The 16,682-nt window shown below is 37.2% G+C and overlaps 1 long non-coding RNA gene across 1 annotated transcript in view; it reads right to left on the reverse strand.

The window, feature by feature from the left end:
* The window catches only part of LOC118762103, a 27,957-nt gene extending 21,290 nt beyond the window's left edge, over window positions 1–6,667 (reverse strand). Inside the window, exons 1-2 of the long non-coding RNA XR_004997882.1 lie at window positions 6,657–6,667; window positions 5,034–5,052 (exon numbers count right to left, since the gene is read on the reverse strand). This is a non-coding gene — a long non-coding RNA (uncharacterized LOC118762103). The remainder of the gene's footprint in view (window positions 1–5,033; window positions 5,053–6,656) is intronic.
* Between the last annotated feature and the right edge of the window lie 10,015 nt (window positions 6,668–16,682).

Below are 16,682 nucleotides of genomic sequence, written 5' to 3' on the forward strand. Positions count from 1 at the left end.
TACAGATATATTATATATATATATATAATATATATATATATATATAGAGAGAGAGAGAGAAGAGAGAGAGAAGAGAGAAGAGAGAGAGAGAGAGAGAGAGAGGAGAGAGAAGCGAGAGAGAGAGAGAGAGAGAGAGAGAGAGAGAGAGACAAAAATTCTATAATTATGAGTATCATTATAATTAGGGTTCAGCAAAAATTTGCCTCACCGCATACTGAAATTTAGAAATAGCAGTTAAAAACTACTGGACCCTAATTATAATTATACTCATAATTATAGAATTTTTGTATAAGTTTACCCATAATGGTTCTTTTAACATACTGAGTTACTTGGTAAAATTATTAATTATTAATTAATTAATCAATTTTACCTTTTATTATTATTGATAATATATATACATATATAAATACATACATACATACATATATATATATATATATATATATATATATATATATATAAATACATACAGATAGATAGATAGATAGATAGATAGATAGATAGATAGATAGATACGACGGGCTTCTTTCAGTTTCCGTCTACCAAATCCACTTACAAGGAAGCTATTGTAACTATTGTAGAAGTCAGTTACCCATGGTGCCACGCAAGTGGACTGAACCCGGACACGTGTGAATGGGAAGTAATCTTCCTACCACACAACCGCGCCTATAATTATTTCATTTGAAAACTTTTACGTGGAATATAAGTGAGTATTGTCATTCTTTTACCTCTTATCTTTTACTTCTTCCAGTCATTAAACTGCGGCTATGCTGGAGCACCGCCTTCAAGGCTTTAGTCGAACAAATGGAATCTAGTACATTTTTTTAAAGAGTGAAACTTCTATCGGTCTTTTTTTTTTGCCGAGTCGCTAAATTCCAGGGACATAAACAAAGTAACACCAGTTACCAAGCAGTAGGAGGGAACAAACACAGATATGAAGACACAAAGATATATACACTCTGTCTTTCTCTTTCTCTCTCTCTCTCTCTCTCTCTCTCTCTCTCTCTCTCTCTGTCACACACACACGTTAATATTATACTATAGGCTTATATATATATATATATATATATATATATATACACGACGAGCATCCACGCAGTTTACGTGTCCACGAAATTCAGCACAAGGCATTAGACAACCCAGAGTTATAGTACAAGACATGTTCTCAAGGCACCGTGACGAGGGACTGAACCCGACACCATGTGGTTGCAAAGTGAGCTTCTCCACAACACATATCAAGGGAAATATTTCATGCACAATACGTCGTGAATCTATACACTGAAATCAGTTTGAGTGTTACATCTCAATTGAAAGAAAGGGGCTTTCTCCGTCCGGGTTGCGGATCCGTGGAATAAGCTGCCGGACAAGATAGTGAAGATGCCGACGACCGCTCGGTTCAAAGTCTCTCTTGACCAGAAATGGCCTGAACTCTTTGCATGAACACCCTCCCTGTACATAACTCAATGTCCCCCTACATGGCCTTGCTTTTCGCTTTTTGAGCCAAAAGAGTAACTTAACTAACTTAACTTAACTTAACTATATGTGGGAAATTCGTCTGTGGCTGTGTTTGTGGAGTTGTTAGCTAACTCCTACGTCGTTTTATCGATTTTGATGAAACCTGACACGCGACTAGAACTCATGTTTGGAAAACTCATGGCATACTCAGATTGTTGAAAAAATTGATAATAGTGCCCCTGGAAGGGATCCTTATATATATCTAATATATTTTATTTTAAAAACCAAGGGAAATAACCCATTCATTTTCCTAAATTATTTGGTAAAAATGAAATTGAGTATGCTTATTTCTTAGCATTTGAACTGTTAAAGTTATTTCGCAAAATAGTTAAATATGTAAATAGTACATTATTTATAATTTTTTTTTACATTTGACGGATATTTGTCCTCATCTTGTTTGTTGTTAACACAAGGTTTCGGCTGATATACCCAGGTTTGAAATTTCCCCAAGACACCGGATGAAGGCTGGAGGGTATATCAGGCCAAACGTTGTGTTAACAACAAACACGATGAGGACAAATATCCGTCAAATGTGAATAATGTAAATAATGTACATAATTCCTCATCTCTTAAATATAGAACCGAAGTAAATAGTATTTTCTTAAACAATAGATCCGCTTATTTCGGTTAGTGATTTATTCACGAATATACCTACACTAGCGTTCAAAAGCCCTTTTCAGAGTTATTTACTTTGAATTGTTATTATCTCATATCTGATTAGCCTGTTATTACGTAATATGCTTCACGATTTTAGTATACATACCTTATTAGTATTTCCTCCTATGTTCTATATGCTCTGGGAATGCATCGAAGCCCTATTCGGGGCTGCATACCTTGTAGAGAAAGACAGAAACAGAAAAACACGCAGACAGATAGACAGACAAAGAGAGTGAGACAGACAGATAGACAAGCAGACAGACACCGGCAGTCAGACAGGCAAAGACAGAGACTGATAGACAGATGCAGAGAGACGGAGATGAAGATAGATAGATAGAAAGATAGATAGATAGACAGATAGATAGACAGACAGATAGATAGAGAGAGACAGACAGACAGACAGGCAGACAGGCAGGCAGAAAAATAAATGAATGAAAGAAAGAAAGAAAGAAAGAAAGAAAGACGAATCGATCCCAACACTTAACTTTTACTTTATTGATTCTGGCAGGTTGGCTAGGCAGAGATTTGAACTTGGTTAGATTTGAACTCAGAGCATACAACTTCGGAACAAACTCTACAATCCAATTTATCTGATGTTCTAACAAACCCTTATCGATGTGCGCGCGCGCGTGTGCTTCATTACATTTACCCTTGATGGTCATTTGGTTCAAAAGAAGGACTAACATAGACGCTTTTTAAGAAAAGCGTGCAACTATCACTAGGCGTAGGATTGACTGTGTGGTAAGTAGCTTGCTTACCAGCCGGATGGTTCCGGGTTCAGTCCCAGTGCGTGGCATCTTGGGCAAATGTCTTCTACTATAGCCTCGGACCAAGCAAAACCTTGTGAGTGGATTTGGTAGACGGAAACTGAAAGAAGCCCGTCGTATATATATATATATATATATAATATATATATGTGTGTGTGTATGTGTGTGTGTGTGTGTGTGTGTGTGTGTGTGGGTGTATGTATGTATGTATGTATTTATGTATGTATGTATGTATGTATGTATGTATGTGTATATGTTTGTGTGTCTGTGTTTATCCCTCCAACATCGCTTGCTAACCGATGCTGGTGTGTTTACGTCACCGTATTTTAGCGGTTCGGCAAAAGAGAACGATAGAATATGTACTAGTCTTACAAAGAATAAGTCCTGGGGTCGATTTGCCCGAGTAAAGGCGGTGATCCAGCATGGCCATAGTCAAATGACTGAAACAGGTAAAAGAATAAAGAGTAATATACATAGTAATGTGCTCTTTTACTCTTCGTGTGTTACTTTTTAACAGCCTCTATTTCTTAAAATTCACTGTCTATGTGTGTTACTATGTATGTATTTAGGTGTGTGTGTGTATAGTATATGCATATGTATGTATGTGCATGTGTGTGTGTGTGAAGGCGCATGGCTCAGTGGTTAGAGTGTCGAACTTACGATCGTGAGGTTGTGAGTTCGAATCCCGGATCGGGCTGCGTGTTGTGTTCTTGAGCAAGACACTTTATTTCATGTTGCTCCAGTTCACTCAGCTGTAGAAATGACCTTGCGATATCACAGGTGCCAAGCTGTATCGGCCTTTGCCCATCCCTTGGGATGGGTCTCAAACCAGTTGAATAGAGAACTGGAGGGAGCATGGGCGACTGCTGGTCTTCCATAAACAACCTTGCCCGGACTTGTGCCTGGGAGGGTAACTTCCTAGGTACAATCCCATGATCAGTCATGACCGAAGGGGGTCTCAGCAGCGGCAGCTCAGCAGTATGTGTGTGTGTCTGCGTGTGTGTACGTGTGTGAGCGTGTGTTTGCCTCTGTGTGCGTGTGTGTGAGGGTGTGTAGGTATATGTATGCATGTACTTATGAATGTATGTCTTAGGCTTTATGTTTGATAGCCGGTGTTGGGTTGTTTACATCTGCGAAATAAACGGTTCGGCAAAAGAGACTTGGGGGAAATAATGTCCAGGCTTGAAAAATTAAGTACTGGGACGATTCGTTCGAAATAACCCTTCAAAGTGGTGCTTCAGCATGACCACAGTTCAGTAACTGAAACAATTAAAAGACCTGTGTGTGTGTGTGTGTGTGTGTGTGTGTGTGTGTGTGTGTGTGTATGTGTGTGTGTATGTGTGTATGTGTGTGTGTGTGTGTGTGTGTGTGTGTGTGTGTGGTCACATTTGTAAAAATGCTTGTGAATACTGCGCAGTAAATTTGTGAGTGCAAGTGTCTATATAAGTATAAATATATAAATATGCAATCGTCTCATAAATCGTAACAATTTATTGCGTAGTTGTGAAATTTAGTTTCATTTTATAAGCTTTTATTCTGTTTGGGAATATCTTACTAAAAACTGCGCAGTAAATCCGTGGGAGGGAGGAAATAAAGCAGCATTCTTAGAAAAAGCAAAAATAAGTGACGTCATTATACAACAGATAGGAAACATGAACGAACTTGTCCAGTTCAAAAGCGTACACTTCCCTTCACATGCATTCACATATCCACGCGCCTAAAAGACTTCTCATATATGTATGTATGCATGTATATATGTATATATATATATATGTGTGTGTGTGTGTGTGTGTGTGTGTGTGTGTGTGTGTGTGTGTGTACAGAGGGAGAGAGGGAGAGAGACACAGATAGAGAGACAGACAGACAGAAAGAAAGAAAGAAAGAAAGGTAGATAGATAGATTGATAGAAAGATTGATAGATAGATAGATAGATAGATAAATAGATAAAGGATGAATTGATTGACTGATTAAGATATAGATATACATACACGCGCGCACACACGCGCGCGCGCGCATATATAGGGAGAATTCACAAAAAGAAAACAAACGACGAAGACAGGTGGTGTAGACAACAAACAAATGTATTAGTTTAACGCTCGGGAAGTGAAAAAGTCTTTAACGTTTCGAGCCTACGCTCTTCCGCAGAAAGGAACACAGAAAAAACCAGGAGAGAAAATAAAGAATGTATTGTGGCTAGCGACCTATCATGGCGAATGCTGGACAGAAAGGTCACACAGGTGAGCTAGGGAGAAGGGGAGATAATAAAGTAATGTAATAAAGTAGTGGTGATCCCAAACCGAAGATGCGCGTGCGTGTGTATAAGAGACTTTGTATGTGCGTGTGGAAGAGGGCTGGTGATCTTGACGTGTGCGTGTCTGTATGTGTAGGTGTGAAAATGTGGGTCTTGGAAGTGGTCAGTGCTGATGTGTGCGTGGTGGTGTGTTGTGGTGTGATGCAACTGGCCCCTATGGTTTCCCGGCTGTCCTCCTAAAGTTATGTAAACAAGAATTAGCAGGACCACTCCGGATACTCTTCCAGAGTTTCCTTGCAAGTGGTAAACTTCGCAAAAAGCTGAAGGAAGGCATCATATGTCCTATCCATAAAGGTGGAAACAGAGCAGAGGCTGGGAACTACTGGCCCATCTCTCTGACTTCACATATTAGCAAAGTCATGGAACGAATTATCAGAAGGAGGCTAATTGCGTTCCTAGAAGAAAATTACTTGCTGAATGAGACCCAGCATGGCTTCCGTCCAGGTAGAAGCTGCCTCACACAACTCTTGCAGCACTATGACTGGGTCCTGAAGCAACTGCTTGATCATTCAAATGTTGATGTGATATATCTCGACTTTCCAAAGGCCTTTGACAAAGTTGATCATGGCATGATATGTCACAAACTGCGAAACCTTGGCATAGCTGGTAAATTAGGAGAGTGGTTGCATGACTTCCAATGGAAAATTATCTAGAGAAGCGCAACTATTGAGCGGTGTTCCACAAAGAACTGTCCTGGGGCCACTACTGTTTCATAGTAGCACTTCTGGACATGCCCACGGTCACTCGGACAGCCATTGTCACTAGCTACGCTGATGACACAAAACTATCTCATGCAATAAAGAATCCTGATGATGTCATAATCCTGCAGAATGACCTAAATGCAAGTGGGCAGAGCAAAATAATATGCTGTTCAATGTTAAAAAATTTCAAGTACTGCACAACAAGGCCATAAGTGATCCCCCCCACAACTAGGATACACAGGACCTGGAGGTACTTCAATCTCAGAACCACAAGCAGTGAGAGACCTGGGCATCAGCATGTGTAGTGGTGCATCATTTTACATGCACATTGTCAAGTTGGCAGCTAAATGCAGATAACTGGCAAGGTGGATACTGAGGACATTCAAAACAAGGAATCAAAAAGTCACGTTGACTCTATGGAAGACATTTGTTCTGAGCCACCTAGACTATTGCTCTCAGTTGTGGTCACCCGTCACTATACAAAAAAGATCGCCACAGTCTAGCAGATGAACTACAAGGAGCGACTGAAGGCAATAAGTTTCTACTCACTGGAGTACAGGCGTGAGAGATATGTAATAATTTACATATTAAAGACTCCGCCGGTTACGACGACGAGGGTCTCAGCTGATACGATCAACGGAACAGCTTGCTCGTGAAATTAACGTGCAAATGGCTGAGCATTCCACAGACACGTGTACCCTTAACGTAGTTCTCGGGGATAATCAGCGTGACACAGAGAGTGACAAGGCTGACCCTTTGAAATACAAGTACAACTCATTTTTGCCAGCTGAGTGGACTGGAGCAACGTGAAATAAAGTGTCTTGCTCAAGGACACAACGCGTCGCCGGGAATCGAACTCACAACCTTACGATCATGAGCCGAATGCCCTAACCACTAAGCCACGCGCCCTCACAATAATTTACATCTAGAAAATACTGGAAGCACTGGTACCAAACTTTGGCATCAAATACTATACGAATGCCCGCACATGTCGCCAGTGCATAGTACCAAGGGTGCCATCCACTGTATCTCACATACGAACAAGGTATTGCAACAGCCTCGGTTTCAGAGGACGTAAGCTCTTTAATGGCCTGCCAAAACAATTGAGAGACCTGCAAGACATGGATGTAGAGGTCTTCAAAACAAAGCTCGATACTTTTCTATCCACGATACCAGACGAACCGATGGCTCGAAATGAGACAGAGTTGAGGGCGGCGATGTCAAATTATCTTATACACCAGGTGTGCCCACGATTGGACTACATCAGCTGGCGGAGAAGAGCCATGCAAGGAACGTGCAGAGAGCACAGCATAAGGAGGGAAAGCCATGGTGGTGCTCCTGCACGGTCGCATCCACTTGGCTGAACCGGATAAAACAAATAAAACAAATATATATACATATATATATATATATATATATATATGTGTGTGTGTAAGTGTGAGTGTGCGTGTCTATATATGTATATATATTATACATTCATGTATGATTATATTTATACACGTACACACACACACACATACACACACACTCTCTCTCTTCTCACGCTCCCATTATCTTTATGATTATATATATATATATATACACCCCACACCACCCCCCCCACATACACACACACACCACACTATATATATCAATATATATATATATATATATATATATATATATATATATATATAGTATATATTATATATATATATATGTATATATATATACATACATATATATACGTTATACTCATACACACACTCACATACACACACTGACTCACACACACTGGCGCGTACATGGCTGGTATGTGTATGAAGGCATATGTATGTGAGTGTTTATTTTTTGTGAGTGGGTGCCTATGCAGAACATGACTGGACACGTTTGCAACCCACTTACATACCCTGTAACTTATAACGACATAAAACGTCTAACAATTTCGTCATAGACCAAATTTAGTTGAGAGCTGCGCAATTGATTTGTAGGATCGACTCAACATTGTAGCCGTTTTTTGAAGAAGCAATAGTTTGCAAACAAATATACACACGCACACACTCAACACACACACACAGACAGACTCACACAGTCTAGCACAGAGAAATGCGTGTGTATGTTGTATGTATGTATGTATGTATGTATGTATGATGTAGTATGTATGTATGTATGTATGTGTATATGTGTGTATATTATATATATATATATATATATATATATATATATACATATACACATACATAATACATACATACATACATACATACATACATACTACATATATAGATATAATACAATATGTTACATTACTCGGTAGTCAAGATAAAACTCTGAGTTTCAGATGCCGAAGTGGAATCCACAAACCCATCTCTTCGGTTATCTGGCTATTTGAAACGTTATGAAAAAATACCGTTAAAAATGAAGGGAAATTACTCTGTTATAACTCTGCTTTGCTTGCGTACTTATACATCGCTCGCCTTTTTCGTCATAAAAATTATATAAAAATACATAAAAATATATAAAAATATATAAAAATATATAAATTCTTCTTGGGACATAACACACAGAAAGCATGTTCTATCCGTTTTCTTTAGGGGACCAAAAACGTAACAGAAATTAGTCACATGTGGGCATGATCCGAAAAGCTCTGTCCTTGTATTTAGACATGTGGTAGGGTCTAAGCTGCTTTTCCAGATAAGCCATCTCTCCATGTCGCATAAACCGCACCTTCCGCTGCCGTTAGTATAGGGCTTACATCTGGCCAAAATCTTCCATTGTATGTTATAATCGACACCTTTATCTCTTAAAGACCAAATATGATTGGATAATTGTGTCGCTTTTCTTTGTTCCAGTGCCTAAAGCTCAAAGTGTGGTTATTAAACCTGGCCTTGAAATTACCCTCTGTAAGGCCACGTATTTCTTCGTCGAAACGGTGTCTTTAGTGGTTATAGAGTTACGGTAGCTTCATATATGATGGTCTTGGACATGCAAGCTCCATTTAGCGGGCACAATTCTTTATTCCTGCGCGGAACAGCTGCTTTCTTCTTGTGTTTTTTGTATGTTATGATTGATTATGTTTTTAAAATTGGTAGTTGAACTAAAACTAATTTTAAATTGTGTCTATTGAAGAGTTTCCTATAAGCATGGTTAACTGGAAAATGTCTATCTATCAGTGCTAGGAAATATTTACCTATATTGAAGGCCACCTCGGGTGAGTAAGGGGGCGTACGTCAACCAGATGACCTTCCTATTTCTATTATTCCTTTTCCTTACTGTTGGGCTAGTGATAGGTGTATATTTTTATTTTTTCGCTAAAACCACTATCTGTTAAAGCTTATTATAAACTGGGGCAACGCTATTGAAGATGTCCTCATTAGATGAGAGGCTAGAAATCCTCTTACTAATATTTTTAACTAAATTTTGAATACTATAGGGGGATGGCATGAACCTACATTAATATAACTTAGTCTATCATTGGGCTTCCTATAAGGCTTATAAATATTTTTATTAAGATCTAAGGAAACGTCTAAGAAATTGACAACCGTCAGGTTAGTGTCTATAGTTATACTAAGTCCGAAGTGTTTCATTAACTGGATAATATCCTTCCTAAAACGATCTTGTGTGGTCCATTTGTATTAGCTGTAAGGCGAGGGCATCATCTTTGTAGATGGCGAAATGTACGTTAGGGAATGTCTTACCGAAGGTATCTAGGAGAAAGAGTCCAATTAGATCACAGATGCCTGCCCCATCATATGAACCCATGCTCACATCGAAAGTGCCCTCCGTGTCGTCGGTTGTTTTTACCCACTTTGCATTCTCACTGAAAAGTAATGTCTTTCTAGCATGGAGATTATATCCTATCATTGGTACTAATTTCTATGAAGTCACTAGCGAAGATTAGGGCTTTATCTAGCAGTTCTTTAGAGATAGAGGCATAAAAATCAACAATATCGACAATTCGATATTTACGTACCCGTAACTTAGCGGTTCCGCAACGGTATCAATAGAGAAAGTGTCAAGTTTTAAAAAGGTACTCGCATCGATTCATTCAATTGAAAATTCTCAGAACGTAGTAATAATAATTGTTATTATTATTTCAAGACGCTACCCCAGCATGACCGCAGTCTACTGACGGAAACAAGCAAATGATAAAATGATATATATATATATATATATAGATATATATATCATATATATATATATATGTGATATATGTATGTATATATGTATATGTATATATATATTGCTACTACTATGTATATATATTGAAGGTATATGTATATGTATATATATATATATATATGCGCGTGCACGTGGTGTGTATGTATGTGTGTATGTATATATACATCCGTGTTGTAATATGAAAGGATTATTTTAAATAATTATAAATAAAATAAAACCAAAGACGTAAATAGAATTAATACAGATATAACACTAAGTAAATAGTTTTCCATTCTAAATATTTGACAACAGTGAAATTAAGCTATTAAAAGCGATAGTTTCTGAGAATAACTTCTAAACCGGTTTAAATCATTTCTACTTTTAATTTCGCTTTTCCCTATATTTGCCTGTCTAGCAGATACACAAATACACGTTCGAGACGTTGCTAATAAAACCACGGGTTTTCAGCACAACGAGAAAGCAGATTTTGTGAAAATGATATTCAATAGAGAACAACAACAACAAAAACAACATAGTAATAATAATGATAATAATAATAATAATAATAATAATAATAATAATAATAATAATAATAATAATAATAATAATAATAATAATCCTTTCTAATTGAAGTGCTAAGTCGATTGCATCGACTCCAGTGCGTAACTGGTATTTAATTAATCGACCCCGAAAGGATGAAAGGGAAAGTCGACCACGGTGCAATTTGAACTCAGAACGTAGTGATAATAATTATTATTATTTCAAATTTTTGCCACAAAGGCAGCTTGGGGGAGGTGGGGATGAGTCGATTACATCGACCCCAGTGTTCAACTGGTACTTATTTTATCGACCCCGAATGGATGAAAGGGAACGTCAACCTCGGTGCAATTTGAACTCAGAATGTAGTAGTAGTAGTAGTAGTAGTAGTAGTAGTAGTAGTAGTAGTAGTAGTAATGATAATAATAATGATAATAATAATAATAATAATAATAATAAGAAGAAGAAGAAGAAGAAGAAGAAGAAGAAGAAGAAGAAGAAGAAGAAGAAGAAGAAGAAGAAGAAATGAAAGCATTAAGAGAAATCCGAGTTTAAATATGTCATACGTGAATACGTGCTGACACTCAGATATCAGTGTATGCTTGTGCGCATGATCCATAAGTGGGCGAGGAAAGGTACGTATGTGTAAGTGTGTGTACGTGCGTGTACATGTGTGTACACGTATGTGCATAGATGTATATGTATATGTGTGACGTTCGGTACATGAGTATACAAAGCGAGCTAGACCCGAGTGACAGGAGAGGAAAACATACTGAAAATGAAAGTGGATAGATATTTCAAAGGTTATTAGAGGAGTATCGCCCAAAATATGTCACATAATTTCAAATACGCCCATATTTCATTGGAAAGACGCATTATTATTGAGAATTCACTAACGAAATGCTTTAGCTATATACAAGTTATAAATTGCAACTATACAACTTTATACTTCCAATCACATATAGCTTCCTGGTATGTATCATGTCCCGAAAAATGTATACATACATTAACAGCTGATAAGTCACTTAGTTTCAGTTTCTTTTACATTTAACCCATTTGATATAATCCTTTCTACTAAAGGAACAAAGCCTGAAATTTTGGGGAGGGGACTAGTCGATTAAATCGACCCCAGTGTCATCCTGAAAGGATGAAAGGCAAAATCGACCGCGGTAGAATTTGAACTCAAAACGTAAAGGTGAACGAAATGCTGCTTAGCATTTGTCCGGGGTGCTAACGATTCTGCCAGTCCGCCTCCCTTAGAGATAATAAGGGAGACTTGACCAAGCTTTAAACAAAAAAAAATGATTGTAAAATGCAACTGGAAGTTTGAAAACGCGATCGAAGTGCTAAGACAGTTTAGGAGGGAGTTTCAAACAGATCCACCGACATGACTTTCCCTCAATCGAATTTAGAGATAAATTTGAAGTAGATGAAACTGTTAAGAATGTCGACAAGAAACGTTCCGGAATGTCGCGGACATTAAAAAATCCCAGAAAGCAAGAAAGGGTACTAGTAAAGTACTGTCAGTGTTTTTTAAAAAAAGCCAAGAAAAACACATGTAGAAACGAATCGTGGGACAGAAATTTCAAAACAAAGTATCCATCGCATTTTGGGGTGCAGTCAATGGACAAGTTATATTCCAAAAATGAAGATGGTGCAGACCGAAGAGTGGAATTTTACATGTGGCACATGGGAAAATGTGTAGATGATGTTATGTTGTGGCTTATCATCAAAAGTATTAATATGACCCTTCGTTCTTGACTATACAATGACTGGCCTATTTACTTGAACTTACTGCGACAATCGTGGAGGCGCGTAGCTTAGTAGTTAGGGTGTTGGATTCTTGACTGTAAAATTGTGGTTTCGATTCCTAGACCGGGCGATGCATTGTGTTCTCTAATCCACTCAGCTGGCAAAAATGTGTAATCCTGAAGCAAACCGGCGTCCCGTGCGGGTGGGGAATATACATCTCATGGAAACCGGGAAGCTGATTCTATAAGTCTATATGACTCGGGAAGGAACTTCACCGTTTTTTTTTTTCTTTTTTATTATTGCGAGAATCTACTGTGCTAAGCATTAAAGAGGATACTAAAGTTGTAGTGTTTTATTTCCTGCAACTTGGGACAACCCATACTACTGGTCTAGCGAAAGAGCTTACCTTACCTTGATAAGATTTTGTTACAAGATGACTGGGCGAAGAAATTCAATAGAATATTCTCCGCACTCATCAGACCTCACGCTACAAGACTATTTTATGGGGATACATAAAAGGCATAGCTTACGGCACACACTCAGAAACAGTCGACGAATTGAGGCAGCCCTTGAGCAAGAATGCGCACAAATACTGAACGAAATGTTTCTTGATATTTGCGATTCTATTGCCTAGAATTGTCAGCATGGACGAAAATGGTCATATTTCTTAAAAACAAACATTGATAAAAAAAAATAGAAAAAGAAGAATGAAATCTATTCGTAAACCCTGTAAAATTTTCTAAACGAAACGTGTTTTGATAAACACTGACTTTATAATCAGTCAATGAGTGAATACATTTTTTGGGACACTGCAGGGTGTGTCGCTCGACAAACTAGCAATTTCACAAATCCACCGCGCAGGTCTGCTGGTGTATTTGCCAAACACAAAAGGGTGAGTAATAAAGTCGATCCGGTAATGGTTGAATCCGTAAAGGTTTGAACTTAGAGTGAAGTGGGCTAAAAAATAATCCAGAAGAGCTCAAACGAATCTGTTAATTTCTTTACATAGACATATTCCATAGTTCCGAGTTATTGAATATCTGCTTGCGATTAAATAAAACTGTATTGCGTTGGCCAGGCATGTTAGTGTATATATATATATATATATATATATATATATAATATATATATAGTATATAAGGGCGATTGGGATCACGTGGATGAGAAAGGCGCGATCCATAGAGGAGTGGACAGCGTGCTGTGACCTGCGGTGTCAAATAGACGCCCGACGTACTGGTCGGTCAAGGTGTGATCGAGGTGATATATATATGTATATATATATATACATAACCGCAGGAGTGACTGTGTGTTAAGTAGCTTGCTTACCAACAACATAGTTCTGGGTTCAGTTAAACTGCGTGACACCTTTGGCAAGTGTCTTCCGCTATAGCCTCGGGCCGACTAAAGCTTTGTAAGTGGATTTGGTGAACTGAAAGAAGACCGTCGTATATATGTATATATATATATATATATGTTTGTGTGTCTGTGTTTGTCCCCCGAACATCGCTTGACAACCGATGGCGGTGTGTTTACGTCCCCGTAACTTAGCGGTTCGGCAAAAGAGACCGATAGAATAAGTACTAGGGTTACAAAGAATAAGTCTTGGGGTCGATTTATTCGACTAAAACGTGGTGCTCCAGCATGGCTGCAGTCAAATGACTGAAACAATTAAAAGTATAAAGGAATAAAAGAATATATATATATATATATATATATATATATATATATAGACACATATAGCTATCTTTGCCTTTCATCCTTTCGGGGTAGATAAATAAAGTACCAGTTTCGCACTGGAGTCGATGTAATCGACTTAATCCCGTTGTCTGTCCTTGTTTGTCCCTTCTATGTTTAGCCCCTTGTGGACAATAAAGAAATATATATATATATACATACATACATGCATACATACGTATATATATGTGTGTGAGTGAGGATGTGTTTCTGTATACGTATATACATTATACATACGGGTATGATTATATTTATGGACATACACACATAGACATATACGTCTCTCCCTCTCTTTCTCTTTATGATCATATATATATATATATATATATATATACGTCATACTCACACACACACACACATTGACGCATGCATGGCTGGCATGTGAATGAGGCCATATGTATGTGAGTGTTGATTAGTTATGTGTGGGTACCTATGTAGAACATGGTTGGACATGTCTGCTATCCGCTTACATACCCTGTAACCTGTGACAATAATACGCTTAACAATTTCGTCATAGATAAAAACGAGCTGAGAGCTGCGCAATAGATTTGTAAGATCAACTCAGCATTGTAGCAGTTTTCGAGGAAGAAATAGTTTGCAAACGAACAAATACACACACACATACACACACATACAGAGAGACAGAGAGAGAGACAGAGACAGCGACAGAGAGAAAGAGAGAGAGAGAGAGAGAGAGAGAGAGAGAGAGAGAGAGAGAGAGAGAGAGAGAATGTGTGTATATTTTTTGTTATCTAGTTTCAGCTCACGAGCTGTGGCCAATATGGGGCACCGCCATATATATATAATTTAGAGGAAAACCTCTATTAAATAATTCAATAATGAAAGATGTTATTCATACCATATACATATATTATATATTGTGAAATTTGATTTAAATTTGTAAAATTGAAATTTTCCCTGTAAGTTTTGGAATTATATGTCTATATATATATATATGTAAATATATATGTCTATATAAATACATATATACATATATACATATATAAGAAAATCACACACATATATAGATATATAAATATATATAATATAATAATAATAATAACAATAAAAATAATAAAAATAATAAAAAATAATAATAATAATAATAATAATAATAATAATAATAATAATAATAATGATAATGATAATAATAATAATATGGATATATATATATATATATATATATATATATATATATATATATATATATATATATTATATATATATATTTTTTAAAGCAGCAGAAAATTCAACACAAAATCTGTTACTCTGAGTTTCTCGTTGCCGTTCATCAGACAGTTTTTTCTAGCAAAAACTGTCTGATGAACGTCAACGAGAAACTCAGAGTAACAGATTTTTGTTGAATTTCTGCTGCTTAATAAAGCATATTACTCTACCACTGGGATTGAGTACTCTTTTCCACCTTGTTTCCACATTTATGTTGTTTTACTCCGGTATATATATATATATATATATATATATATATATATTATAATATATGCCGTAATAACCTTTGTTAGTCTACGAATGATATTTTTTATCATACAAATGTTCTTGTAATAAGGAACATTTTAATATTAAACTGGTTAATTTACACCGCACTACTTTTAGTCAGCATCTACTTATTGTACCTTTACAAGAATCGGATTGAAGAAGAATGTGAAATCCGACGAAATGTAGCAGCCCGAAACTTCAATGTCACAGTCACCCCTTCGTCATTGGGATTCGCACCTCCCAATCCACAGCTACCTTAATGAATCCTCTGCAGCCAACTTGATGGCTTCTGTTATACTCTTTGAGATCCAGCGTGTTCTAAGTTCTGCAGTGGGACAGGTTTGCAAATCTAACATTTCACCCCGATGTAACTACGAGATGGAATGCTGAAGATTTCGTGCATTTTGCTATAAGCAAGCAATGGGCAGCAATCCATTGCTTTGCTTATAGCATCTCCAGTTTAGCATATATCCTTCTTTTACTCTCATTTGCCTCCTCGGTATTTTTCATCTACAGAACTGAGATTTCTATCTGAACCAGCTGCTTCTGAGATGAGCACCATGTCCTACCTGTGTGATGTTGAAGTGATAGTTCTCTGGGAATTTCATCTGTGGCCCAATGTCAACTTTCGGATCTCCGACATTTATTGTTGGAAGCAGATCTAACGCTACACATGTGTATTAGATTCATATAATATTTTTGCAAATTCCTAGATACAAAATTATTTGTCGAAACAAACGTATCTATGGAGGTTATTTTTCTATTGACTCTGTGTTTTGTACTAGCAAGAACGACTGAACCAAAAATGACCGAATCAAGATAAAACACTCATACACAAATGCACAAATACAAAGACACACACGCACACATACATACTTATGTATGTTTGTACGTATGTACATACATGCATGCATGTATGTATGTATGTATGTATGTATGTACGTATGTATGTACGTATGTACGTACGTAGGTGCGTATGTATATATGAATGTATAGATAGATGGATGGATGGATGAATGTATGCATTTATGCATGTAAGTATGCATGTATGCATGCCTGCATGTATGCATATAT

The sequence above is a fragment of the Octopus sinensis genome, linkage group LG2 (genome assembly GCF_006345805.1).
Source record: "Octopus sinensis linkage group LG2, ASM634580v1, whole genome shotgun sequence".
NCBI classification, from domain to species: Eukaryota; Metazoa; Mollusca; class Cephalopoda; order Octopoda; family Octopodidae; genus Octopus; species Octopus sinensis.